Here is a 27,475-nt window from a genome sequence, read left to right on the forward strand (position 1 = left end):
CCCACTCAAAAGATTTTTGCTTTTGCTGGAATTTGCAAAAGAAATATATTTTCTTTTATAAGTAATACCATTCAAAATTTCCACCTTCTCCCCTCCTCCCACTTCCCTTCCACTCCCCCACTCACTCTTCCCACTCACCCTCCAGTCCTAAGAGAAGTCAGGGTGCTCTGTGCTGTGGAAAGTCCAAGGCCCTCCCTGCTCCATCCAGGCCTAGGAAGATATGCATCCAAACAGACAAGAATCCCAAAAAGCCAGTACATGCAGTAGAATCAAAACCCAATGCCATTATCATTGGATTCTCAGTCAGCCTCCATTTTCAGCCACATTCAGAGAGTCCGGTTTGATCACATGCTTGTTGAGTCCCAGTCTTGGTGAGATCCCCTTGGTGAGATCTCCTTAGATCAGTCACACCGTCTAACTGGGTGGACGAAGCCCTCGCGATTCTGACTTCCTTGCTCATGTTCTCCCTCTTTCTGCTCTTCAACTGGACCTTGGGAGCTCAGTCCAGTGCTCCAGTGTGGGTCTCTGTCTCTATCTCCATCCATCGCTGGACGAAGATTCTCTACGGACAGGCTTATTTCTTTCTTTTTAAAAAATATTTATTTATTTATTTAAATCTCAGCCTGTTTCCCCTCCCTCCTTTCCTGCCAGTCCCTCCCTCTTACTTCCCTCAATTCTCCCAATCTACTCCTTCATTTCTGTTCAGGAAATGGCAGGTTTCCATGGCATATCAAGTTGCAGTAAGATTAAGTACCTCCCAATGTATTAAAGCTGGGCACGGCAACCCAATATGAGGATTAGGGTCCGAAAACCCAGAAAGAGTCAGAGACATCCCCTACTCCCATTGTTAGTAGTTCCACAAGAGGACCAAGCTCCACAACTGTACCATATATGCATAGTGCATAAGTCAGTCCCATGCAGGTTGTCAGTTCAGACAACCTATGAGCTCAGATTAGTTGATTCTATGGGTTTTCTTGTGATGTCCTTGACTCCTCTGGCTCCTACAATTGAAATGCTTATTTCTTAATATTTGACCTTGAATTATAATGTTATTGCCATTCTGTAACAATTTCTTAACTTTGTAGTTTCAAGAAGCAGATAAAGAAACTCAAAGCCATAGTCACAGTCAGTCAGCTCCCTGAGTGCGGCATCAAGGCCATGAAACGAGGGTAAAGGATAATCTTAGAAGGTTAAAAAAGAGAAACTCTGGATTCCAGAATTTAACATGTCTTTCAAAAGATTGTGAAAGGTTTTAGCTATGCTTTTGATTTTGGGATATGTAATCTGCTATTTTTTCCCTTTAAAAACAGCATCTGACCTATTTTTAAAACACTGGATGAAAAAAGCTTAAATCTTTTCTAACCTATACCAGATGACTAATTATGAAATTTTAACAGTAAGATGATGTCATGGTTTTAGGAGATTTTTTTAGTTGCTTGGTTTGCTGAACTGTTTTAAAGAATGCTACTTTAAGAACTGTGAACCCAAACGAAAAAATAACAAAGATTTTAACAACATGCTTTCTATTTTCTTCAGTAGAAATAAAAAGAGGTGTTATATTTCTATCTTATTACAGTTTTTTGGAGTTACTTTTAATAATAGCAAAAAATCTAAAGAGAGCAAAACATTTCAAAACAAAATAATCTTCAAAGTCAGCTACGTGTCATCATTTAAATTGAAAAGTCAAGAGCAGCATAGATTTACTACCCTTTCATGTATCAAAAACCAGGGTAGTGAGGACAGAGACGCCTTGGCTTCCTCTTGACCTTGGAGTTTATGTTCAACAAGGCACATCTCAGTTGGAGACATTGTAAATTTTTACTTTTGGTGGAAATGAAATTACTACCCAGCTGTATATTTAGTGTCACCAAATCACAAGTTTATCTACAAAAAAAAAAAAAAAACCCAAAGTCCATTTGATAGTGAATAGAATTGTGCATGGGTTTGTAATTGGAGAGTGAAAGCTTTTCAAGATACTAAAACAATTTCAGGAAGCCCCACGGAAGCTAAACAAACAGCACAACATACAATTTAGATATGAGACATGGAGGAAACTGTAAATATTTGGTCAAGGTCCTATTTATTGTCTAATGCCACTTCTAATCTGCTTATTTTCTACTCTATTTTCTTCTTCTTTAATAATAATCTTTAAAATTCAAGCTTGAAACTTTTTAATGATCAAATGTTCTTATCATAAAATCTAGTTCAACGTCTGCCCTGTGGGAAGTCCGTGGTCCTTCCCCCTCCATCCAGGTCTAGGAAGGTGAGCATCCAAACAGGCTAGCGCCCCCCACCCCAAAGCCAGTATATGTAGTAGGGTCAAAATCCAGTGCCATTGTCCTTGGCTTCTCAGCAGCCCTCATAGTCTGCCATGTTCAGGGAGTTTTTCAGTCCTAGTCCAGGGAACCCTTACTGCTCTTTGGACAGGAGAGGGTGGAAGAGGGGAGGGGGAAGGGGGAGGTAAATGGGAGGTGGGGAGGAGGCAGAAATTTTTAATTAAAATAAATAATAAAAAATAAAAAAGATGGAAAACAAGGAAAAAACAGTCTATCTAACAATCTAAACTAAGGGGAAAAATGGTTGAAATATATGTAATTCTATAACTTGCTACATATGGAAAACTCAATGCTAAATGCTGTTTATTTTAGAATACTTGTAAGGAAGATTTATGTTTAGTATAGTTAATATACTACAGCATGATTTTATAAACTATGCATTGTAAGTAATACATACAGAATTTGTAAGTATATATAATATATAATAGAATACATGCATCATGGCTATAAGTGTAGATATATGTAAATTATTCTGCTGTGGTCTTTTAAACATATGTTAGTATTTTTTATAAAATGTTAGAATAGTGACAGCTCAGAAGTTTCAAGGTTATTAAGTTTTATTGACTTAATATTTGCACAATATTTAACTTTTCAAGGAAGTATCTCTGTGTGGATTTCTGTTCTGAGATAAAGTTTTGCTGTGTGTCAGACAAGACTGAAACTTGAGTTCTATCATAGATTCTCACATGCTGTGATGATAGGTGTATGCCATTGGGTACTTCCCATCCTGTCATCATTTGAGGGTCAGTTGTCTCTGATTTTGGTAACAAGTAAACAAAGTGATAAATCAGTTCTTTATTTTTTAACCTTGCAGCTGTCTTGGTGCACATGTCTGTGGTACATTATCTGAAAAGATATCGTATCTGCGAAGTAAAGCACTAAGATTAAGAGGAGGTAGGGTGGGAAGAGAGGCATCTGTACTGCTATTGGGCTGTGGGTGGCACTAAAGGCAGGTGTTCTCTCTCTCTCTCTCTCTCTCTCTCTCTCTCTCTCTGTCTCTCTCTCTTTCTTTCAATCTTTCTCTCCACCTTCTCACCTTCTCCTAACTTGGCAGGATCAAATTATATATCCCTGCTTAATTCTTAATTTCAAAATCACAATTTGCTTTTCAGCTTTTCTTCTTCTTCTTCTTCTTCTTCTTCTTCTTCTTCTTCTTCTTCTTCTTCTTCTTCTTCTTCTTCCTCTTCTTCTTCTTCTTCTTCTTCTTCTTCTTCTTCTTCTTCTTCTTCTTCTTCTTCTTATTATTATTATTATTATTATTATTATTATTATTATTGTTATTATTAATTTTTATTAAAAATTTCTGCCTCCTCCTCGCCTCCTCCCCGCCTCCCATTTCCCTCCCTCTCCCCCCACTCCCCACCCCCTCCCTCTCCAGTCTGAAGGGCAGTAAGGGTTCCCTATCCTGAGGGAAGTCCAAGGTCCTACCGCCTCCATCCAGGTCTAGGAAGGTGAGCATTCAAACAGGCTAGGCACCCCCAAATCCAGTACATGCAGTAGGATCAAAACCCAGTGCCATTGTCCTTGGCTTCTCAGCAGCCCTCATTGTCTGCCATGTTCAGGGAGTCTGGTTTTATCCCATGCTTTTTCAGTCCCAGTCCAGCTGGCCTTGGTGAGCTCCCATTAGATCAGCCCCACCATCTCAGTGGGTGGGTGCACCCCTTGCTTTTCAAACGCAAGAATTACAAATATGTCCCACCATTTCTAGTTCAATAGTTTCTCAACCATTGTTTAGAAAAGGCTATGAAAAGCCTTTGAAATTTCACAGCGTGTCATGATTATTGGTAGCATGTTTCCATCAGTTGTTTTTGGAAGACAAACAGTCTAGCACAGGCAAATGACATGACAGAACAAAATGATTTGTTAGACAACATAACCTGAATATCTTGGTGGAAATTTGATGACTCTATTTGAATTCTGAAAGACCAATTGCCTATAGGATGAATACAAGGAACTCTATACAAATGGTATGAAATTTCATAGGTTAGAATGAGTGATGATAAGTGAATATATGTTGAGAAGAACCTAAGTATAGCATGTGGAAACTGGTTTCTTTTACTGAAAAGGTATTGAAGGAAAGTAATATTAAAGCAGGATGTATTACTAGTCAGCAGTAGTTTTAACCCAAGGGCTGTTTAGAATGGGCATGCTTCCATAATTCTGGTCTGAGTAGTTGAAAATGTAATTATTCAGAAGTGATGTAAAGTACAATACTTTGAGCCAAATGTATACAGGCTTGAGAAAAACTCCCCCTCTTACTGCTTTGCAAGTCTAAACACATTTCTGTTGCTTAGCACCTCATTGTATCATGTCCATGTGTGTTGTGGTAAATGAATGAATTACATTATGAAGATTAGATTAGACAATCCTGCCAATGTTAGAAAGCAAAATTAAACACTTATTCTCATTTTCAAACACAATTTATTGCATAATACACATTTTTGGCACTTTCTCTTTTCTTAATACTATAATTTTTGTTACTTAAAATAATACTTGAGATTTTTAATTTTTTTAATTTATAAGTTTTTTTTTTGTCTGATTCCAATTTCTAGGTGGGTCAATATATGTTTTTCTTTGGGTTCACCTTATTACTTAGCTTCTCTAGGACCATGAACTATAGGCTCAATGCCCTTTGTTTGTGACTAGTATCCACTTAAGAGTGAGTACATACCATATTTGTTTTTTGGGTCTGGGTTACCTCACCCAGGACAGTGCTTTTTCATTTCATACATTTACAAGCAAAATTAAGATATCATTATTTTTACTGCTGAGTAGTACTCCAATGTGTAGATGTGCCACACTTTCTTTATCTATTCTTCAGTTGAGGGTCATCTAGGTTGTTTCCAAATGCTGCTATGAACATAGTTGAATAAATGCTTTTTTTAAAAAAATACCAATCCAAGTTCCGACTCCTTCCCCTCCTCACATTCTCTCCACACACCCTCCCACCCTACCCCCATCTAATGCTCAGAGAGGGTAAGGCACATTGCCTTGTGGAAGGTTTAAGGCCCTCCCTACTATATCTTGGCTGAGCAAGGTATACATCCAAAGAAAACAGGATCCCAAAAAGCCAGTACATACAGTGAGGATAAATCCTGCTGACACTGCCAATAGCCCCTCAGTCGGCCCCAGCCATGTAACTGTCAACCACATTTAGAGGAACTAGTTTGGTCCTATGCTTGTTTCGTCCCAGTCTGACTGGAGTTGGTGAGCTCCCATTAGCTCAGGCAAACTATTTCAGTGGGTGAACCCATCATGGTCTTGACCTCCTTGCTCATATTCTCATTTCTTCTGCTATTCAGCTGGACCTTGGGAGCTCAGTCCAGTCCTCTGATTTGGGTCTCTGCCTCTCCCTCCATCAGTTGTATCAGTTGTGGGAAGAAGGCTCTATGGTAGTATTTAAGATAATTATCAGTCTGACTACAGGGTAAGTCATGATCAGGACCCCTCTTTTCTATTGCTCAGAGTCCAAGGTAGGAGTCATCCTTTTGGATTCCTGGAAATTTCTCAAGAGCCAGTTTTCTGCTAACCTTGTAATGACTTCCTTAATCAAGATATCTCTCTCATTGCTCTCATCTCTGTCCTTCTTCCATCTCAACCACCCCATTCCCTCAAGTTCTCCTTTCCCCTCCCCCATCCCCTCCTCTTCTCATCCTACCCTCCCATCTCCCCCACCCCCATGCTCCTAGCCCTGAGAGTCAAATCTGTTCTTTTCCAATCTCCAGGTAGTTCTAGTCTATATATTTTTCTTTGGGTTCACCTTATTATTTAGCTCCTCTAGGATCATGAACTATAGTCTCAATGTCCTTTGTTTATAGCTAGTATCCACTTATGAGTGAGTACATACCATATTCATCTTTTTGGGTCTGGGTTACCTCACTCAGGATAGTGTTTTCTACTTCCATCCAGTTACATGCAAAATTCAAGATGTCATTGCTTTTTTTTGTTGTTGTTTGCTTTTTGTTTTTGGGCTGAATAGTATTCTAATGTGTAAATTTGGCGCAGGTTCTGGCTATCAGATATAATGTTGCTAAAAGCATAGTTGAACAAATGCTTCTGTAATATGATTGAGCATCTTTAGGGTATATGCGCAAGAGTTGTATTGGTGGATCCTGAAGTAAGTTGATACCCAATTTTCTGAGAAACTGCCATACTGATTTCCAAAGTGGTTGTACAAGTTTGCATTCCAATCAGCAGTGGATGAGTGTTCCCCTTACTCAACATTCTCTCCAGAATAAGCTATCATTAGTGTTTTTGATCTTAGCAATTCTGACAGGTGTTAAATAATATCTCAGAGCTTTTTTGAATTGCAATTCTCTGATATTAACGATGTTGAACATTTTCTTAGGTATTTTTTGGCCATATGAGATTCTTCTGTTGAGAATTCTCTGTTTAGTTCTGTATCCTAGTTTTTAAAATTGGGTTATTTAGAATTTTAATGTCTTATTTCTTGAATTCTTTATTTATTTGGAGTTAAGTCCTTTGTTTGATGTGGGGTTGATGAAGATCTTTTTCCATTCACTAGGCTGCCCTTGTATCTTATTGACTGTGTCATTTGCTTTATAGAAGCTTCTCAGTTTTAGGAGGTCCCATTTATTTATTGTTGCTTTCAACATCTGTGCTACTAGGATTATATTTAGGAAGGGGTCTCCTATGCCCATTCATTGAAGACTACTTCCCACTTTATCTTCTATCAGGTTCAGTATGGTTTGATTTATATTGAAGTCTTTAATCCATTTGGACTTGAGTTTGGTGCATGGCAATAGATATGGATCTATTTTCATTCTTCTACATGTTGACCTCCAGTTATGCTAACACCATTTGCTAAAGATACTTTCTTTCATCCATTGTATAATTTTAGCTTCTTTCCCAAAAACCAGGTGTTCATAGGTCTGTGGATTAATATCCGGGTGTTCAATTCCAATGATCAACCTTTCTGTTTTTATGCCAGTACCAAGCTGTTTTGATTACTGTAGCTCTGTAATACAGCTTGATGTCAGGGATGCTGATGCCTCTGGTAGTTCCTTTATTGTACAGGATTGTTTTGGCCATACTGAGTGTTTTGGTTTTTTTTTTGGTTTTTTTTTTTGGTTTTTTTTTTTTAAATATTTATTTGTTTGTTTGTTTGTTTGTTTATTATGTATACAATATTCTGTCTGTGTGTATGCCTGAAGGCCAGAAGAGGGCACCAGACCCCATTACAGATGGTTGTGAGGTACCATGTGGTTGCTGGGAATTGAACTCAGGACCTTTGGAAGAGCAGGCAATGCTCTTAACTTCTGAGCCATCTCTCCAGCCCGAGTTTTTTGTTTTTCATTATGAAGTTGATTATTGCTTTTTCAAGGTCTGTGAAGAATTGTGTTGGGATTTTGATGAGTATTGCATTGAATCTATAGACTGCTTTTGGTAAGATTGCCATTTTTACTATGTTGATCCTTTTTATCCAAGAACATGGAAGATCTTTCTATTTTCTGATATATTCTTCAGTTTTTTTCTTCAAAGACTTAAAGTTCTTATCAAGTAGGTCTTTCATGTCTTTGGTTAGTGTTGCCCCAAGATATTTTATGTTATTTGTGGTTATTGTGAAAGGTGAAGTTTTTCTAATTTCCCTTTCAGCTTCTTTATCCTTTGTGTACAGGAGGGCTACTGATTTTTTTGATTTGATCTTTTATCTTGCCACATCACTGAAGGTATTTATCAGGTGTAGGAGTTCTCTGGTAGAGTTTTTGGCTTCACTTATATACACTATAATATCATCTGTAAATAATGAAAGTTTGACTTCTTCCTTTGCAATTTGAATCCCCTTGATCTCCTTTTGTTGTCTTATTGCTATTGCTAAAACTTCAAGAACTATGTTGAAGAGATATGGAGAGAGTGGACAGCCTTGTCTTGTTCATAATTTTAGTGGATTGTTTTGAGTTTCTCTCTTCATTTATTTGAAGTTGGCTGTTGGCTTGCTGTATATTGCTTTTATTATATTTAGATATGTTCCTTGTATCCCTGATTTCTCCAAGATCTTTATCATGATGGGTTGTTGCATTTTGTCAAATGCTTTTTCAGCATCTAATGAAATTATCATATTTTTTTTATTCTTTCAGTTTATTTATATGATGGATTACATTGATAGATTTTCTTATACTGAACCAGCCCTGCATCTCTGGGATGAAGCTGACTTGATCATGATGGATGATTTTTTTATGCGTTCTTAGATTGAGTTTGGCAGTATTTTATTGAGTATTTTTGCATCTGTGTCCATGAGTGAGTTTGGTCTGTAATTATCTTTCTTGATTGAGTATTTGTGTGATTTTGGTATCAGGGTAAGAGTAGCCTCATAAAAAGAGTTTGGCGATGTCCTTCCAGTTTCTGTTATATTGAGCACCTTGAAGAGTATAGGTAGTAGCTCTTCTTGGAAGTTATGGTAGAAATATGCACTAAAAACATCTGGCCCTGGCCCTGGGTTCTTTCTTTTCTTTTCTTTTCTTTTCTTTCTTTCTTTCTTTCTTCCTTCCTTCCTTTCTTTCTCTCCTTCTTTCTCTCCTTCTTTCTTTCCTTTCTTTCCTTTCTTTCTTTCTTTCTATCTTTCTTTCCTTCTTTTTTTGGTTAGGAGGTTTTTTTTTTTTTATGACAGCTTCTATTTCCTCGAAGCTTATATATCTATTTAAATTGCTCACTTGATCTTCATTTAATTTTGGTTTATGGTATCTATCTAAAAATGTTTATTTCTTTTACATTTTCCAATTTTGTGGAGTATAGGTTTGTGTAGTATGACCTACTGATTCTCTGAATTTCCTCAGTATCTGTTGTTATGTCCCCCTTTTCATTTCTGATTTTGTTAATTTGTGTGATCTCTCTCTGCCTTTTGATTAGTTTGGATAAGGGTTTTTCCATCTCTTGTTGATTTTCTCAAAGAACCAGCTCTTTGTTTCAATGATTCTTCGCATTGTTTTCTTTGTTTCTATTTTGTTGATTTTAGCCCACAATTTGAATATTTCTTGTCTTCTACCCCTCCTGCGTGAGCCTGTTCTTTTGGTTCTAGAGTTTTCAGCTGTGCTGTTAAATCGCTAATGTGAGCTTTCCCCTCTTTCTTTATGTGGGCACTTAGTACAATGAACTTTACTCTTAGCACTGCTTTCATGGTGTTCCATTAGTTTGGATATGTTGTGTCTTTATTTTCGTTGAATTCAAGGACATCTATAATTTCTTTCCTTATTTCTTCTTTGACCTAGGGGTGGTTCAGTAGTTGACTGTTCAATTTCCATGAGTTTGTAGGTTTTCTGAGTGTAGTATTATTGTTAAATTCTAACTTTAATCCATCCGATAAGACACAGGAAATTACTCCAATTTTTTTTTGTATCTGTGGAGGTTTGTTTTGTTACCAAGTATGTGATCAATTTTTAGAGAAGGTTCCATGAGGTGCTGAGAAGAAGGTATATTCTTTTCTGTTTGGGTGGAATGTTCTATAGATGTCTGTTAAGTCCATTTGATTCATGATATCTGTTAGTTCTCTAATTTCTCTGTTAAGTTTCTGCCAAAGTTTGACCTGTCCATTGGTGAGAGTGGACTGTTGAAGTCTTCTACTATTAGTATGTGTGGTTTGATGTGCAATTTACACTTTAGTAATGTTTCTTTTACATATGTAGGTGCTCTTGTATTAGGGGCATAGATGTTCAGGATTGAGGCTGCATCTTGATGACTTGTTCTTGCTATGAGTATAAAGTGTCCTTCTCCATATCTTCTGACTGATTTTAATTTGAAATCAATTTTGTTAGATATTAGTATAACTACACCCACTTGCTTCTTAGATTCATTTGATTGGAAAACCTTTTCCCAACTCTTTACTCTGAGGTAGTGTCTGTTTTTGAGGTTGAAGTAGGTTTCTTGTATATAACAGAAGGGTGGATCCTGTTTTCATATTCATTCTCTTAGCCTGTATCTTTTTATAGCTGAATTGAGTCTCTGATATTAAGTGATATTGATGACCAGTGGTTGTTAATTCCGGTTATTATTTTTTTTTTGGTAGTAGTATTTGTGTGTTTCCCTTCTTTAGGTTATGCTGTTGGGTGGTTATCAGATGCCTGTGTTTTTATGGGTGTAGTTAGCTTCCTTGGGTTGGGGTTTTTATTCTGGTACTTTCTGAAAGACTGGGTTTGTGGATAGGTATTGTTTAAATCTGCTTTTATCATGGAATATCTTGTTTTCTCCATCCATGGTAAATGAAAACTTTGCTGGGTATAGCAGTCTGGGCTTGCATCCATGATCTCTTAGTATCTGCAGCGCATCTATCTAAGACCTTCGGTCTTTCACAGTTTCCATTGAAAAATCGGTGTAATTATGATAGATTTACTTTTCTATGTTACTTGACCTTTTTCCTTTGCAGCTCTTAGCATTCTTTCTTTATTCTGTATGTTTTGTGTTTTGATTATTATATGGCAAGGGGATTTTTTTATCTTTATTATTTTTCTTTTTTCTCATTTTTTTATTAAAAATTTCCATCTCCTCCCCTCCTCCTCCCCCTTCCCTCCCCTCCTTTTCACCGATACCCCCACTTTGTCCCTCTCCAAGCCATAGAACCACCAGGGTTCCCTTCACTATGTTAAGTCCAAGGTCCTCCCAGCTCCCCCTAAGTCCAGGAAGGTGAGCAACCAAACTGACAAGGCTCACAGTGAGCCCGTCCATGCTGTAGAGTTCATGCTCATCGCCATTGCCCTTGGTTTCTCAGTAATCCTCCACCGTCAGCCACATTCAGAGAGTCCGGTTTGGTCCCCTGTTCCATCAGTCCCATTCCAACTGGACTTGGTGGTCTCCCATTAGAATTGTCCCACCATCTCAATGGGTAAACGCACTCCTCACAGTCCTGACTTCCTTGCTCATGATCTCCCTCCTTTTGCTCCTCATCAGGACCTTGGGAGCTCAATCCGGTGCTTATATGTGGGGCTCTGTCATTTTCTCCATCCAATGTCAGGTGAAGGTTCTATGGTGATATGCAAGATATTCATGAGTATGGCAATAGGATCTGGACATTTCTGGCACCCTCTCCTCAGCTGCCCAAGGAAGTAGCTGGGGGCATCTTCCTGGACACCTGGGAACCCCTCTAGAGTCAAGTCTCTGCCAACCCTAGAATGGCTCCCTTAATTAAGATATATATTTCTTTGTTCCCATATCCACCCTTCCAATATCCCAACCATCCTATTCCCCCAAGCTCTTCCCATCCTCCACTTCACACTTTTCTCTCCCCATCCACCCATCCCCCATTCCACCCCACCCCCAAGTTCCCATTTTTTGTCCGGCAATCTTGTCTACTTCCAATATCCAGGAGGATAACTATATGTTTTTCTTTGGATTCACCTTCTTATATAGCTTCTCTAGGATTTTTTACAAATTATAGGCTCGATGTCCTTTATTTATGGCTAGAAACCAATTATGAGTGAGTATATCCCATGATCATCTTTTTGGGCCTGGGTTACCTCGCTCAGGATGGTGTTTTCTATTTCCATCCATTTGCATGCAAAATTCAAAATGTCATTGTTTTTTACCGCCGAGTAGTACTCTAATATGTATATATTCCACACTTTCTTCATCCATTCTTCCACTGAAGGGCATCTAGGTTGTTTCCAGGTTCTGGCTATTACAAATAATGCTGCTATAAACATAGTTGAACAAATGCTTTTATAATATGATTGGGCATCTCTTGGGTAAATTCCCAATAGTGGGATTGCTGGGTCCTGGGGTAGGTTGATCCCAAATTTCCTGAGAAACCTCCACGCTGCTTTCCAAAGCGGTTGCACAAGTTTGCATTCCCACCAGCAATGGATGAGTGTGCCCCTTACTCCACATCCTCTCCAGCAAAGGCTATCATTGGTGTTTTTGATTTTAGCCATCCTGACAGGTATAAGATGGTATCTTGAAGTTGTTTTGATTTGCATTTCCCTGATTGCTAAGGAGGTTGAGCATGCCCTTAAGTGTCTTTTGGCCATGCGAACTTCTGTTGAGATTTCTCTGTTCAGTTCATTTTTTGATTGGGTTCATTAGCATTTTAAAGTCTAGTCTCTTGAGTTCCTTATATATTTTGGAGATCAGACCTCTGTCTGTTGCGGGGTTGGTGAAGATCTTTTCCCAGTCTGTAGGCTGCCTTTTTGTCTTAGTGACAGTGTCCTTTGCTTTACAGAAGCTGCTCAGCTTCAGGAGGTCCCATTTATTCAATGTTGCCCTTAATGTCTGTGCTGCTGGGGCTATACGTAGGAAGCAGTCTCCTGTGCCCAAATGTTGTAGAGTACTTCCCACTTTCTCCTCTAACAGGTTCAGTGTGTTCAGATTGATATTGAGGTCTTTAATACATTTGGACTTGAGTTTTGTGCATGGTGATAGACACGGATCTACTTTCATTCTTCTACAGGTTGACATCCAGTTATGCCAGCACCATTTGTTGAAGATGCTTTCTTTCTTCCATTGTGTGCTTTTAGCTCCTTTAACAAAAATCAGGTGTTCATAGGTTTGTGGGTTAAGATCTGGGTCTTCTATTCGATTCCATTGGTCGACTTCTCTATTTTTATGCCAGAACCAAGCTGTTTTCAATACTGTAGCTCTGTAATAGAGTTTGAAGTCAGGGATGGTAATGCCTCCAGAAGTTCCTTTGTTGTATAAGATTGTTTTGGCTATTCTGGGTTTCTTGTTCTTCCATATAAAGTTGATTATTGTCCTCTCAAGATCTGTGAAGAATTTTGATGGGATCTTTAAGGGGATTGCATTAAATCTATAGATTGCCTTTGGTAGTATTGCCATTTTTACTATGTTGATCCTCCCAATCCACGAGCAAGGGAGATCCTTCCATTTTCTGGTATCCTCTTCAATTTCTTTCTTCAAAGACTTAAAGTTCTTGTCAAATAGGTCTTTCACTTCCTTGGTTAGAGTTACCTCAAGATATTTTATGCTATTTGTGGCTATCGTGAAAGGTGACGCTTCTCTGATTTCTTTCTCTGCTTCCTTATCCTTTGTATGTAGGAGGGCAACTGATTTTTGGAGTTGATCTTGTATCCTGCCACGATACTAAAGGAGTTTATCAGCTGTAGGAGTTCTTTGGTGGAGTTTTTAGGGTCGCTTATGTACACTATCATATCATCTGCAAATAACGAAAGTTTAACTTCTTCCTTTCCAATTCGAATCCCCTTGATCCCCTTGTGTTGTCTTATTGCTATTGCTAGAACTTCAAGCACTATATTGAAGAGATAAGGGGAGAGTGGACAGCCTTGTCGTGTTCCTGAATTTAGTGGGATGGCCTTGAGTTTCTCTCCATTTAATCTGATGTTAGCTGTCGGCTTGCTGTAAATAGCCTTGATTATATTTAGGAATGACCCCTGTATCCCTAATCTTTCCAAGACCTTTATCATAAAGGGGTGTTGAATTTTGTCAAATGCTTTTTCTGCATCTAATGAGATGATCATATGGTTTTTATCCTTCAGTTTATTTATATGATGGATTACATTGATAGATTTTCGTATGTTGAACCAGCCCTGCATCTCTGGGATGAAGCCTACTTGATCATAGTGGATAATTTTTCTAATGTGTTCTTGGATTCTGTTTGCCAGTATTTTATTGAGAATTTTTGCATCGATGTTCATGAGTGAGATTGGCCTGTAATTCTCTTTCTTGGTTGTCTTTGTGTGGTTTAGGTATCAGGGTAACTGTAGCCTCATAAAAGGAATTTGGCAATGACTGTTCTGTTTCTATATTATGAAATACCTTAAGGAGTATAGGTATTAGGCCTTCTTGGAAGTTCTGGTAGAATTCTGCATTGAAACCATCTGGTCCTGGGCTTTTTTTGGTAGGGAGGTTTCTGATAACAGTTTCTAATTCTTCGCGACTAACAGGACTATTTAGATTGTTCACCTGGTCCTGGTTTAACTTTGGTATATGTTACTTATCTAAAAAAACTGTCCATTCCTTTTACATTTTCCAATTTTGTGGCATACAGGCTTTTGTAGTAAGATCTAATGATTCTCTGAATTTCCTCTGTGTCTGTGGTTATGTCCCCCTTTTAATTTCTGATCTTATTAATTTGTGTGTTCTCTCTCTGCCATTTGATTAGTTTGGCTAGGAGTTTGTCAATCTTGTTGATTTTCTCCAAGAACCAGCTTTTTGATTCATTGATTCTTTGGATTGTTTTCTGTGTTTCTATTTTGTTGATTTCTGCCCTCAGTTTGATAATTTCCAGTCTTCTACTCCTCCTAGGTGAGTCTGCTTCTTTCTTCTCTAGAGCTTTCAGGTGTGCTGTTAAGTCTCCAATGTGTGCTTTCTCCGTTTTTTTAATGTGGGTGATGGAGGCGGGTCTTCTATCAATCTCTTGATTTCATTGGTTAATTAATAAAGAAAACTGCTTGGCCTAATAGGTTAGAAAATAGGTGGGTGGAGTAGACAGAACAGGAAGAAGGAAGTGAGGTAGATGGCTCAGACAATTGCCCTGCCTCTACAGCCAGATGCGATGAAGCTCCAGCCCAAGATGGACGTATGCTAGAAACTAAACGGTAAGGCACCACTTCATGGTGCTACACAGATTATTAGATATGGGTTAATCAAGATGTGAGTAAGAGGCTGAAAATAATGGGCCAGGCAGTGTTTAAAAGAATACAGTTTCTATGTAATTATTTTGGGTAAAGCTAGCCAGTGGCCGAGAGCCGGGCAGGACAAGAAGCAGGCCTGCCCACAGCTCCCCACTACATGTGGGCACTTAGTGCTATGAATTTTCCTCTTAGCACTGCTTTCATAGTGTCCCATAAGTTTGAGTATGTTGTGTCTTTATTTTCATTAAATTCAAGGAAGACTTTTTTTTTTTTCTTTATTTCTTCCTTGACCCAGGTGTGGGTCAGTAGTTGACTGTTCAGTTTCCATGAGTTTGTAGGCTTTCTGGGGGTAGCATTGTTGTTGAATTCTAATTTTAATCCATGGTGATCCGATAAGATGCAGGTGGTTATTAATATGTTTTTGTAACTGTGGAAGTTTGGTTTGTTACCGAGTATGTGTTCGATTTTCGAAAAGGTTCCATGAGCCGCAGAGAAGAAGGTATATTCTTTTCTGTTTGGGTGGAATGTTCTATAGATGTCTGTTAAGTCCATTTGGTTCATTACCTCTATTAAGTCTCTTAGTTCTCTGTTAGGTTTCTGTCTGATTGACCTGTCCATTGGTGAGAGAGGAGTGTTGAAGTCTCCCACTATCAGTGTGTTTGGTTTGATTGCTGCCTTGAGTTCTAGTAATGTTTCTTTTACATAAGTGGGTGCTTTTGTATTAGGGGCATAGATATTCAGGATTGAGACTTCATTCTGATAGATTTTTCCTGTAATAAGTATAAAGTGTCCCTTTCCATCTCTTCTGATTGATTTTAGTTTGAAGTCAACTTTGTTAGAAATTAGTATGGCCACACCCGCTTGTTTCTTAGGTCCATTTGCTTGATAAACCGTTTCCCAACCCTTTACTCTGAGTAGGTGTCTGTCTTTGTGGTTGAGGTGTGTTTCTTGTAAACAGCAGAATGTTGGATCCTGTTTTCGTATCCAATCTCTTAGCCTATGCCTTTTTATAGGTGAATTGAGTCCATTGATATTAAGTGATATTAATGACCAGTGGATGTTAACTCTGGTTGTCATTTTTTATTTGGTAGTAGAGATTGTGTGTTTCCTTTCTTTGAGATGTGCTGGTGAAGGGTCGCTAGATGTCTGAGTTATTTTGGGCAATGCTGGACTCCTTTGTTTGTGAATTTCTGTCTATTACTTTCTGTAAGGCTGGATTTGTGGCTACGTATTTTTTAAATTTGTTTTTATCCTGGAATATTTTGTTTTCTCCATTTATAGTGAATGAAAGCTTGGCTGGGTATAGTAATCTGGGCTTGCATCCATGGTCTCTTAGTTTCTGGAAAACATCTATCCAGGACCTTCTGGCTTTCATGGTTTCCATAGAGAAGTCAGGTGTTAGTCTGATAGGTTTTCCTTTATATGTTACTTGACCTTTTTCCTTTGCAGCTCTTAATATTCTTTCTTTATTCTGTATGTTTTGTGTTTTGATTATAATATGGCGAGGGGATGATTTTTTTTGATCCAGTCTATTTGGTGTTCTGTAAGCTTCTTGAACCTTAATAGGAATATCTTTCTTTAGGTTTGGGAAGTTTTCTTCTATAATTTTATTAAATATATTTTCTGGACCATTGAGCTGTAATTCTTCTCCTTCTTCTATGCCTATTATTCTTAGGTTTGATCTTTTTATTGTGTCCCAGATTTCCTGAATGTTTTGTGATGAGAATTTGTTGGATTTGCTGTTTTCTTTGATCAGTGCGTTTATTTTCTCTATGGTATCTTCAGAATCTGAGATTCTTCTATCTCTTGTATTCTGTTGGTTATGCTTGTTTCTGTAGTCTCTGTTCGTTTACATAGATTTTCCATATCCAGCTGGCCCTCGGGTTGTGTTTTCTTCCTTGCCTCCCTTTCAGTTTTCAAGTCTTGCACTGTTTCCATTATCTGTTTGATTGTTTTTTCTTGGTTTCCTAGGATATCATTTATGGATTTACTCAATTCTTCAAACTTTTTGTTATTCTTCTCGTCCATTTCCTTAAGGGAGTTTTTCACCTCCTGTTTAAGGGACTCTATTACTTTCATAAAGTAAATTTTTTATACTTCTTCTTGATTAGTGTGTTCAAGTCCTCCTGTTATACCTTCGCTGGGTTCTGGTGCTTTCATGTTGTTTTTCAAATTGTTGGAAGAATTTTTGCATTGGCGCCTGCCCATTTCTTCCTCTAAATAATCCCCTTTGGGTCTTCTTTTAGAAGTTCAATTCACCCCAATGAATTCAATTCATTCACCCCAATGAATGATGGATCTTCTGGTAGACAGTCAGGTCTCCTTGCTGGCCAAGCGGCTCACTGACAAAGGGCCTACCTTGCTGCAGGCAGGTTATTGAAACAGGGGACCTCCCGTCGGCCTGGGTGCACTCAATTCTAGGTCCCCGGCACCTAAACAGACTGAGCTGTGGGATTTTGTGGCCCCAAAGATGGGAGGATGAAGTGGGGGGGATTCTGGGTGCAAGCTGGGAAGGGACAGGAAGAGAGAGGCAGTATCCGGGGAGAATAACCCCTGCAGGAAGAGCAGGAAGTGTGTGTGTGTGGGGGGGTGGGGAATGTTGGTGGTTCCTCTCTGGGCAGCTGCTGCGTTTCAGGCACTCACTCACCCCAATGAATGATGGATCTTCTGGTAGACAGTCAGGTCTCCTTGCTGGCCAAGCACCTTGGTGACAAAGGACCTACCTTGCTGCAGACAGGCTATTGGAGCAGGGGACCTCCCACTGACCTGGGTGCACTCAATTCCCTGTCCAGGTGCCCACAGGCTGGGCTGTGGGATTTTGTGTCCCCAAAGAAGGGAGGATGAAGGCGGGGGAGGGAGGGAGGTGGCGGGGATTTATTTTTTTGATCCAGTCTATTTGGTGTTCTGTAAGCTTCTTGTACCTTCATAGGGATATCCTTCTTTAGGTTGGGAAAGTTTTCTTCTATGATATTTTTGAATATATTTTCTGGGCCTTTGAGCTGGAGTTTTTCTCCCTCACATACCTCTATTATTTTTAGGTTTGGTCTTTTCATGGTGTACCAGATTCCCTGAATGTTTGTGTTAATAATCTGTTGGATTTAATGTTTTCTTTAACCAATGAATCTATTTCCTCTATAGTATCTTCAGCACCTGAGATTTTTCTTCTATCTCTTGTATTCTATTGCTAACACTTTTCTCTGTAATTCCTTTTTGTTTGTCCAGATTTTCCATATACAGAATTCCCTTGGTTTGTGCTTCAAGTCTTGAACTGTTTCCTTCACCTGATTGATTGTTTTTCTTGGTTTTCTTGGGTTTCTTTGAGGGACTTATTAATATCTTCCAATATTTTTGTCTTCTCTTCCATTTCTTTAAGGGAATTTTTAATTTCCTCTTTAAAGGTCTATGCCAGGTCAGACATGCTAAATCATTCCCAGTAAGCCACAACCTCATGGTGAACACAGAATAATAAAATGGGTTAAATTGAGATGTGAGTATTAACCAATAGGAGGCTAGAACTAATGACCAAGCAGTGTTTTAATTAATACAGTTTCCATATGATTATTTTGGGTGTAAGCTAGCTGGGTGACCGAGACAAACAAAAGCCACCCTCCTTGTGCAACAAAAGGTCTCCATCATTTTCATAAAGTTACATTTAAAGTTGTTTTCTTATACTTCTTCTGGATTAGGATGATGAAGTCTTCCTATTGTGTGACCACTGGGTTCTGGTGTTACCATATTTCTTTGTAGGTTGCTGGAAAAATTCATGCATTGGCGCCTACAGATCTCTTCTTTTCAAATGAGGCCAGCAGTGTCTTTGTGTCTTGGTGCAGTCCTTGTTGTGACTGTCTGAGTGTTTGGGAATTTTTCTTGGTATGTTCTGTACTGTCAATGGCTGTCTCAGAATGCTTCTGAGGTCTCTATATGCATTATATGCCTGCTCTCTTGGTCTTGTCTCTTGGGTTGCTCTCTTGGTGCTCTCTCTTAATCCCTTCATATTGTAGCAAGCTCTTTGTCCCTCTTAAGTCCCCTCAATATTGGAGCAAGCTGTGTTTTAGAGTTCCACCAAGGTTTCAGGAGGATAGGCGGGTTTTTCAATACTTGAGAATTTTGTTCATAATCAATGCCTTATCTCATCATTGATTTACTCCTTTCTATTATCACCCATAATTGTATATTTTTTAAAACTCTTCAAGATAAATTTGTTTTTTCTAAATATTCTTGGGTGTTATCATTGGAGCATGGTTGACTTGCCATGGGATGCATGCTTAGAGAAAACTGTTCATTTTTGACAACCAAAAGTGTAAATTGATTAATAGTTAGGTGTGGGATTTTATAAATGCCTCCCCTCTCCATACTTAAATTTGGTCTGGCGTAGGGATGCACAGGTTTTGTGTCAGCTGCAGCAATTGCCAGCACATGTTTCTTTGTAGTCATCCATGGTGTCTGCCTCTTACACTCTTTCTGATCCCCCTTAAGCAATGATCCCTGAGCCTTGAGAAGGGAAGTACAGTATGTGTGCTTGCCTATAGAATTCCTGAACCTTCTATAGTCTCTCATTCTCTTAACTTTTGCCAGTTGTGGGTCCCTGTGCTAGTTGCCATCTACTGCAAATGAAAACTCATAAGATGAATTTATGATGTAATAATTTATGGGTGTAATGATAAGTAATTAGGAGTCAGTTTAATACTATATCCATTTAATAGCACAATATTAGTTGGTTATACCCTAATGCCTATGTCTAGTTTAAGGATGTGTTCTTTGCTTGATAATGGTGCCTGGTATGAGCTTCACCTTAACTCCAATAAGAAAGTTGATTTTTATTCCTATGATTTTTTATGCCATGATTTCATCAGTAGGCACATCTTTTCAGGGCAATCATTGTAGGTCTCATGCTACAGAGTGAGTGTGATTGTGAATGGCACCTTCCAGCACTATGAAAGTTACTTAGTAGGAATAGAGATCCCAGTCTATACCTTCCTGTTTTTATCAAGTATATGATGTCTTTGAAGGAAGAGATTCCCATTGTATAGGAGGCCATGGCAGTTACAGCAGATGGAAACTAGTATTTAGTTGTCAGCCTACCAGAGGAGTGATTCTCTGATGAAGGTTAATACTGTCCAGGAAAGGTGTGCAGGACCATAGGCTCTAGAAAATGTTTCTCACATTTGCAAAGGCAGCTTGGTGTCTCCCAAATATCTGTATTGTAGTGTGTAATCTCATATGATGTATACATGTATTCTCATGATTGCATCATAAATCTTATGGGTACATTTATCTGTGGGCTGTCAGGTAGGCAGCTTTTCATTCATCTGTATAATTTTGATATATAGAAAATATACTAGGACATGTTTCATAACTCCATCTATTTGTCCCATGAGGACTGCAGACACTTAAAAGCCTGCATTGTTCCCCTTGCTCAGACTATCTGTTCACAATTAGCTCACTTTTACCTCAGAGTAAGTACAAACTAGACTAAAGTCTTTTGGTAAATAGATCTTAAGTTAAAACTTTACGGCTATGTATGAAGTCAGAATTGCAGATGTCCAACCAAGGTTGCTACACAAAGCATTCTAAGAAAAGCATGCCAATTCCCCACTTTCCAGTCTGCTGACAATAGATCTATGTCTCATAGTAGTCACTGGGCACTGTGCCCCTCCCTATCTGGCTACAGTTTTACTCCTGAAACTTTGAAACCCTGGTGTTGCCATGGTAAATGCCTTGGCTCCTTATTACTTGCCTTAGTAATCTGCTTTTGACCAATGAGAGGAAACTCCTGTAACTTTCTTTGCTTAAAGCCTTCTATAAGGAGATAGTTTTGAGGCTAGAGGAAAAGAAGCTAGAAAGAAATCTGATCTGAAGCCATTGTTAACATTTTCAAGTTTTTTTGGTGATAACTTTTATACTGAGGGAATCTTTGGAACTGCATTGGCCAACAGCTCCCAAAGAAGTAACCCAATTTTGGCACATTTGAGGGTAATTATCCAGTATGTGAAAAATATGTAGTTCTATTTATTAAACTAGCTTGATATCCCCATCTCATGAACATTCATCAGTAGATAACTAAATGTGATACTAAATAAATAAGCAAAACAAAAGATTTGACTTCTCTTTTCAATTCCCCTTTGCTTACCCATTAAATAGGTTGTCTGGTAGCACAAAGAACTCACAAGTGTCTGTCAGCAATTACAGAAGGAAAATTTAGGTTCACACAAACTTGCCTCTTGAAAGGAGTCTGAAAGAATTAAGACTAAAAATGGGTCACTTTTAACCCTAACAAGACAAACATATAAATTATAAAACCAGGGAATAATAAAAAATAGTTCTATTAAATTTATTTATATATTTTATGCATTTGCATCTATGCACCATGTGCATGTCTTGTGTACTTGGAGTCTAGAAGAAGATGTTGTATGCTTGGAACTGGAGTTACTGATGAGTTTGAGTTCCCTTGGGTTTTCAGCTCACAGACTTGTGTATTTTAACACTTCATAAACTCTATTAATATAAAGGCCTATGTACTATAATCTTTTTCATATACACATATCAACTGTATCTGTTTCAAAGAATCCTAACTTAAAGACTTCAGAAAATTGTGATACATAGTAATTGAGGTGGACTCCTGGAGATCTCTGAGTAGAGAAATACCTAAATTAAACTGAGTTGGAGAAGGACACTATGACATGTAGGTGGGGAACATAACATAGAAGAGCAAGGCTAGAGTGGCATCTTCTTGTAAGGCTAATGGTTTGGGGCAAGTAAGAGATTGACTTTATGCATGAAGTAGAATAGCAGTTTTAAGATGAGTGGGAAAAAGATGAACAAAAATAAATTTGAAAAGCTTTCAGGATTTATTTCAGAATAGACTGTGAACCCAAGTCAAAAGTCAATAATGACTGAAATTTTGAATAGCAGAAAGATTCTTCATGATGATTGGTTAATCATGTTTGCTGTTTTGAGAACTGCATTTACAGAGTTATAAATAAAGGTAGTTACCACTGTTTACTAACACATGGGCCACAACATATCTGAATATATTAAATTAGATTAAATGGTATCATATAGAAATATAAACATCTTGTTGGGCAGATGACAGCTTGTCTTGGTGAGTGGCAGAAATCTCTTCTTTAAATGACTGACCTTCTCACTGACTCTAGAAATAAAGAACTTTGAAAGTAGTTATTAGGATATAGAGATGGTAGTAATCACAAGTGTCTGTGTCAGAATGGTTTTTGGAAACTACTTTGAAAAAGAAAAATATCTACAAAATCCTTTTGACAAAAAACAAAAACATGGTTTTCCTAATTATCTCAGGTCAATTTTTTCTTCAACACTATCCTCAATCCTCCTGACTCAACCACCTAAGTATTGGAATATGCTACCAGGACTAACTTCTCTTTTGAATGTTGGAACAGTAAAATAATCTTTGACTTCAAATAAGGCATAAACAAGACATGATACTTTGTTGAATTTTTATTAACTTTTATTATTTAACTTCAATGTTGAACTTCTGACTATAATTAATAAAACCACTCATGACTGATGTTTGGTAGATTAACTTTGGGATAAGCCAACTCTGGATGTTTACTTGATCTCCATAACGAAGATGAAAATGTCTAGTAATTGAAAGATCAAAACTAATTTTCTATTTGGAGCATATAATGATGCTTTTAAACTAACCCCTTTAACTGCCTGAAATAGTCTTCCTTTTGCTAATCAGCTGACACATATACAGCTTTGTCTTCACCTTCCTGAAATGCACAAAGAAGCTTGAAATTAAAGATGTCAAAGCTCATTTGTGTGGATAGTCACTCGATAGAGGTAGAGTTTTGTGCACGCGGAGCCTTGTGGACACACCTTCCGCTGTAGCCAAAGTGAGTCATGGCCCTTAGTTCTGATTCTTCTAGACAGCTGCTGATGCTCTCTGAGAATCTCTGTGTTTCCTGATTGGGCCAGTGACATCATCATAAGTCCTAGCACATGAATAGCACCAGCTCATTTCTTAGGTTTTCTTTTCTCAAAATGTATTTTCATAAAAATTTAAAGTTAATCATTTGCCACAACACTTATCATGAGGAAATAATATTATCAAAGCAAACAAGAATTGTTATAGGTTCATTTTATAAAATACTTGAAAAAATCACTGAAGCAAAATGTTCTGATGGGTTTATGTTTGTCTATGTTTGGTTTCTCACTTTTTCCAGCCCATGTTTCTTAATTCACAAATTTTCCACAGGTCTCAGTAAATTTATCAACTGGATATTTCATGCCTTTTGTGGTAGATAATATGGCTCATCATGAAAGTGTTTGCTGAGCTAAATGGTGGGCAGCAGAAACAATACTGAAGAGTTTGACAACTGAGTCCACTGGGGATGTTTCCCTCCATGTGTATCAGGATGTACACTTTACCTTATCAGCGAACCCGCTGCAGTGTTTTTGCACGGAAGGCTGGTTCTGCTACATAAGTAAAGGGACTGACAAAGAGACTTCTGGGTTACTGCTGGCCATTGCTAGGATCGAGTAGCTGTTGTAGAAACCACCTTATGTTTCTTACCTGTGACTAGATACATGCATGAATCATGAAGCTGAATGAGTAAGTTTCTAATCCATCAAATATAATTTGATGCAAGTAAAATTGCTGTAACAAAAATGGAAGCCCTGTGATTAACTTGAATGGGGCTCTGAAGCATCTTCCTCTTCCTGGGATTCTGGGATATATGGCACTTTATTTTCAAAGCCCAAGTCTTCTCTTTTCTAGTACTGTCTTTGTATATAAAAGTATTTCTATATTATCCCCTTTATTATTCATATGAGGCTCAACTGCTACAAGTAATAGAATAAAAGAACTAGTGGTTTTACTATGTTAGATATTAGTTTCTATTCAGTTTATTCAGCGACCTAGATATTGCTGAACATAAGGTTTATTCCTTAATTCTGTGACCCACATACTTGCAGTTTTTCTTCTTGTCACTTTGACTTTTGTGTTGTTACATCTTCATGGGATGTGACACAACTGAAATAGAAAATCCCTAGTCTGTAAAAATCACACACTGCTCCTCTGCATTTCCATGAAGAACTCAGTCCTATGTGTTCTTACAGCTGCAAAGGAGGCTCATGGGGCAGCCAAGTACACACCCAGGGAAGGAACATTTGTATTAAAGAAAATTGATAAATCTGCTGATTTCTTATAAAAATGTTATTTTGCCATATTTTGATATCCTCTTGTCACTAAATATAATTTTTTAATCTCTTCCTTATATACAAGCAAATTTATCATCTCCTGAGAAGCAGCAGTTTTAAACCACTTATGATGAGTGTTTAAAACTGCCCTGAGTTCCAGATGTTTACAGAAAACATGAGTTTTGATTCTATTCACTGGCTCTTTTCCTTAGTTTGAATAATCATAATAAACTAGATGCAGTTTGCTTACATGCAGTTTGGTACAAGATGGCTGCTAATTTATAATGATAGAATAATGTTAGGATTATTCTCGTAAATAAACAGCATATAATAAATAAACAATGATTTAAAACTTTGTCCAGCATAATGATGGCTTCAGCCTTAGCATGAAGGGGTTTACTTAACCAGATACATGGTGAACTATTGGACTAGCTTCTGAGAGTCTTGTTCTTCCTATTGCCCATGGCATGACATGAGTTGACAGTCACAGAGTGTGCCCGGTTTTAGAAAGTACAACTTTGTGCCCAATTTCTTTTTCAAACAGTGCTTAAAGATGAAGGATTGCTGTATACTTCAAACAGTCAAAGAATGCCAAAATGTTCTAAGCCAGCTTTTACAGGGAAGTTTTTCCAACATGTGTTAGGTATCTGATTAATGTGATTCTAGACATCACTATACTCTCAAATACCCTTCTTAGGTTAACGATTTCATTTTGTTGTTTCCCAATGTGATCCCCCTTTCCTTACATTCCTCTCCCATCCTCTTCTCCATCAGCATTCAGAGGTCTAAATAAGAGATATAGCTCAGAAGGCTTTATCTGTCTCTCACATTTGCTGCAGAACTGGGTCTCTTGCAAAATAAGTTTTAAAGAGCCTGCATCTGAAGTTTCTAGTTTTACCTCTTAGAATTTGGGAATCTCAGAGGCTCTCAAATGCTATGAATTTCCACATCTCCAGTCTGATTGTCATTTGGAAATGAGAACCTCCTTACCACAGCCCATCATCTTTCTTTGACACTATGTGTCATATGCATTATAAAATTATTTTGAGTAGTTTCTTCTAGATGAGGTCAGTATGCATTTGTTCTGTTTCCTGGCTCTTGTGGACAACATTTGCCTGTAGGTTCTGATGTTACATAGCATGGGTCTCTAAATCTCTGAAGAAATATAGAACCGTTTGCCACTTAGCTTCATAAATCTGATTCATTATGAGAGTACTTTAATCCTCATTATCTGTATTACTTATATTAGGCAGATTTATACATCAAGAAAATATCAAAACATAAAATGTGTCATGTATAAAAGGAACATATATCTCTTCTTTCAAGGGTTCAGAGTGAATATCTGATTGGACAGCATTTCTTTTCTGTTCTTTAACCTAGAGACTTGGGCTTTACTTTTTCATGAATACACCGATTCCAGAGCTTTTATTCTCTGCTTCATCCTATTGTGAGACTGAGAAAAATGACTTCAAGGGATGCCATCTGGATGTGATATATACATACATATATATATATATATATATATATATATAGTGTGTGTGTGTATGTGTGTGTATGCACATTCTTTTGACTACTTTCAATTGTCTTACCTAAATTAAGATAGACTGAAAACTGATTTAACCTGTGAACAGAACAAAAAGTAAGTGAACTGTATTAGATAGCAGTCATGGTCTTTCACTCTTTCTTTGAGCTTTTGTGTCTCATCAGTTCCTTGAGAGTCACATAGTTCTCTTGTGATTGGAACTTATCCTCTTCTTCCTTCTTCTCAGAATGAACTCCCATGTATATGTGTATATATATACTTAAAACCAATCATGGACTTAAAGCCCTGTCCCCTCTATACTTACATTACCTCAGCCCCATGCTGTTTGTTTTTTTACCTAAAGGAAGTCTTCCTTGACAAGTCACCTTGTTGTTTGTATTCACATAGCAAATGCTCTGCCTTTTGTAATTTTCCATACAACTTTGATATGAAGGCACTGTTCTGAAACATTCCATTAGTATAATCCTGCAGCCTGGCACACTGTTGGGGATATCTACTGTAACTGGTTAATTTCCAGGTAAGTGACATCTCCCAAAGATTCATTCCTAAGAATAACTAGAAGGAGTTACATTCAGGGCCATTTTCAGCACTGACAAGAGGACGAAGAACATTGTAAGCAATATGCAGAGATAAGACACATGTTTCTGAGGAGAACGTCTCTGTGCATAATATTATGAATTACATTAAAATGTTTGTCTCTAAATTAAACAAACATAACAGAACTAGGTTGTTGTATAGTTAATTGATGGAGGAGTGTCTATGTGTTGATCTCATTGCTTAATAAAGAAACTGCCTCAGCCCTTTAATAGGACAAAAAATTAGGTAGGCAGAGTAAACAGAACAGAGTGCTGGGTGGAATGCAGTGAGGCAGACACTTCGAACAGTCGCCATAGACAGTCGCCATGCCTCTCCTCTTCAAGATGGACACAGGAATAAGATCTCTCCTGGTAAGCGACCACCTCATGGTGCTACACGGATTATTAAATATGGGTTAATTAGCCAATAAGAGGCTGAAACTAATGGGCCAGGCAGTGTTTAAAAGAATACAGTTTCCATGTAATTATTTCGGGTGTAAAGCTAGCCGGGTGGCAGGATGCAGCCCCGCTGTTCCATCTACAGTTAATAAAGAAAATTGAATTGACCAAGAAACTTCTTTAAGGGGTGTTATGTCATTATTGTGGATATTTTTGTTCACTATAGTATTTTTCTCCCTTTCATGGAAAATAGATTTTTTTCTCACATAACACCTGAATATGTCCCCCACCCCTGAGTCTTCACAGTCCCTCCTTAGGTTTCCTCTCATCTAGAGCCACCCCCTTTCTGCCTCTCATTAGGAAACAAGCAGGCTTCTAAGGAATAATAATAAAATCAAACAACAGCAGCAGTAACCACAAAATCCTAACATGCTGCAATAGGAAAAACAAATAAATAGCAGGAAAAGGCCCCAGGAGAAGGCACAAGAAACTGAGACCTATTTGTTTGTACTCTCAGTAATCTTATAAAGAAACTAAACAGGAAGCCGTAATATATGTGAAAAGTATCTGTAGAACAGAAAGAGAGAAAAAAAAAGTTCGGACCTGACATTATAACACAAGGAACCAGCCTGGCAGTGGTGGCATACACCTTTAATCCCATCACTGAAGGGGCAAAGGCAGGCGGATCTCTGTGAGTTCGAGTCCAGCCTGGTCTACAAGAGGTAGTTCCAGGATAGGCACCAAAGCTACAGAGAAACCCTGTCTCAAAAACAAAACAAAACAAGACCAAAAAAAAAAAAAAAAAAAAAAAGAAAAGACAAGGATCCTCCAAAGATGCCATTGTTTTCCTTTTTTCTTTGTGATCTAGTGCTGGGCATGCAGCCTCCTCTT

Source organism: Arvicola amphibius, chromosome 6 (genome assembly GCF_903992535.2).
Source record: "Arvicola amphibius chromosome 6, mArvAmp1.2, whole genome shotgun sequence".
Classification (NCBI taxonomy): Eukaryota; Metazoa; Chordata; class Mammalia; order Rodentia; family Cricetidae; genus Arvicola; species Arvicola amphibius.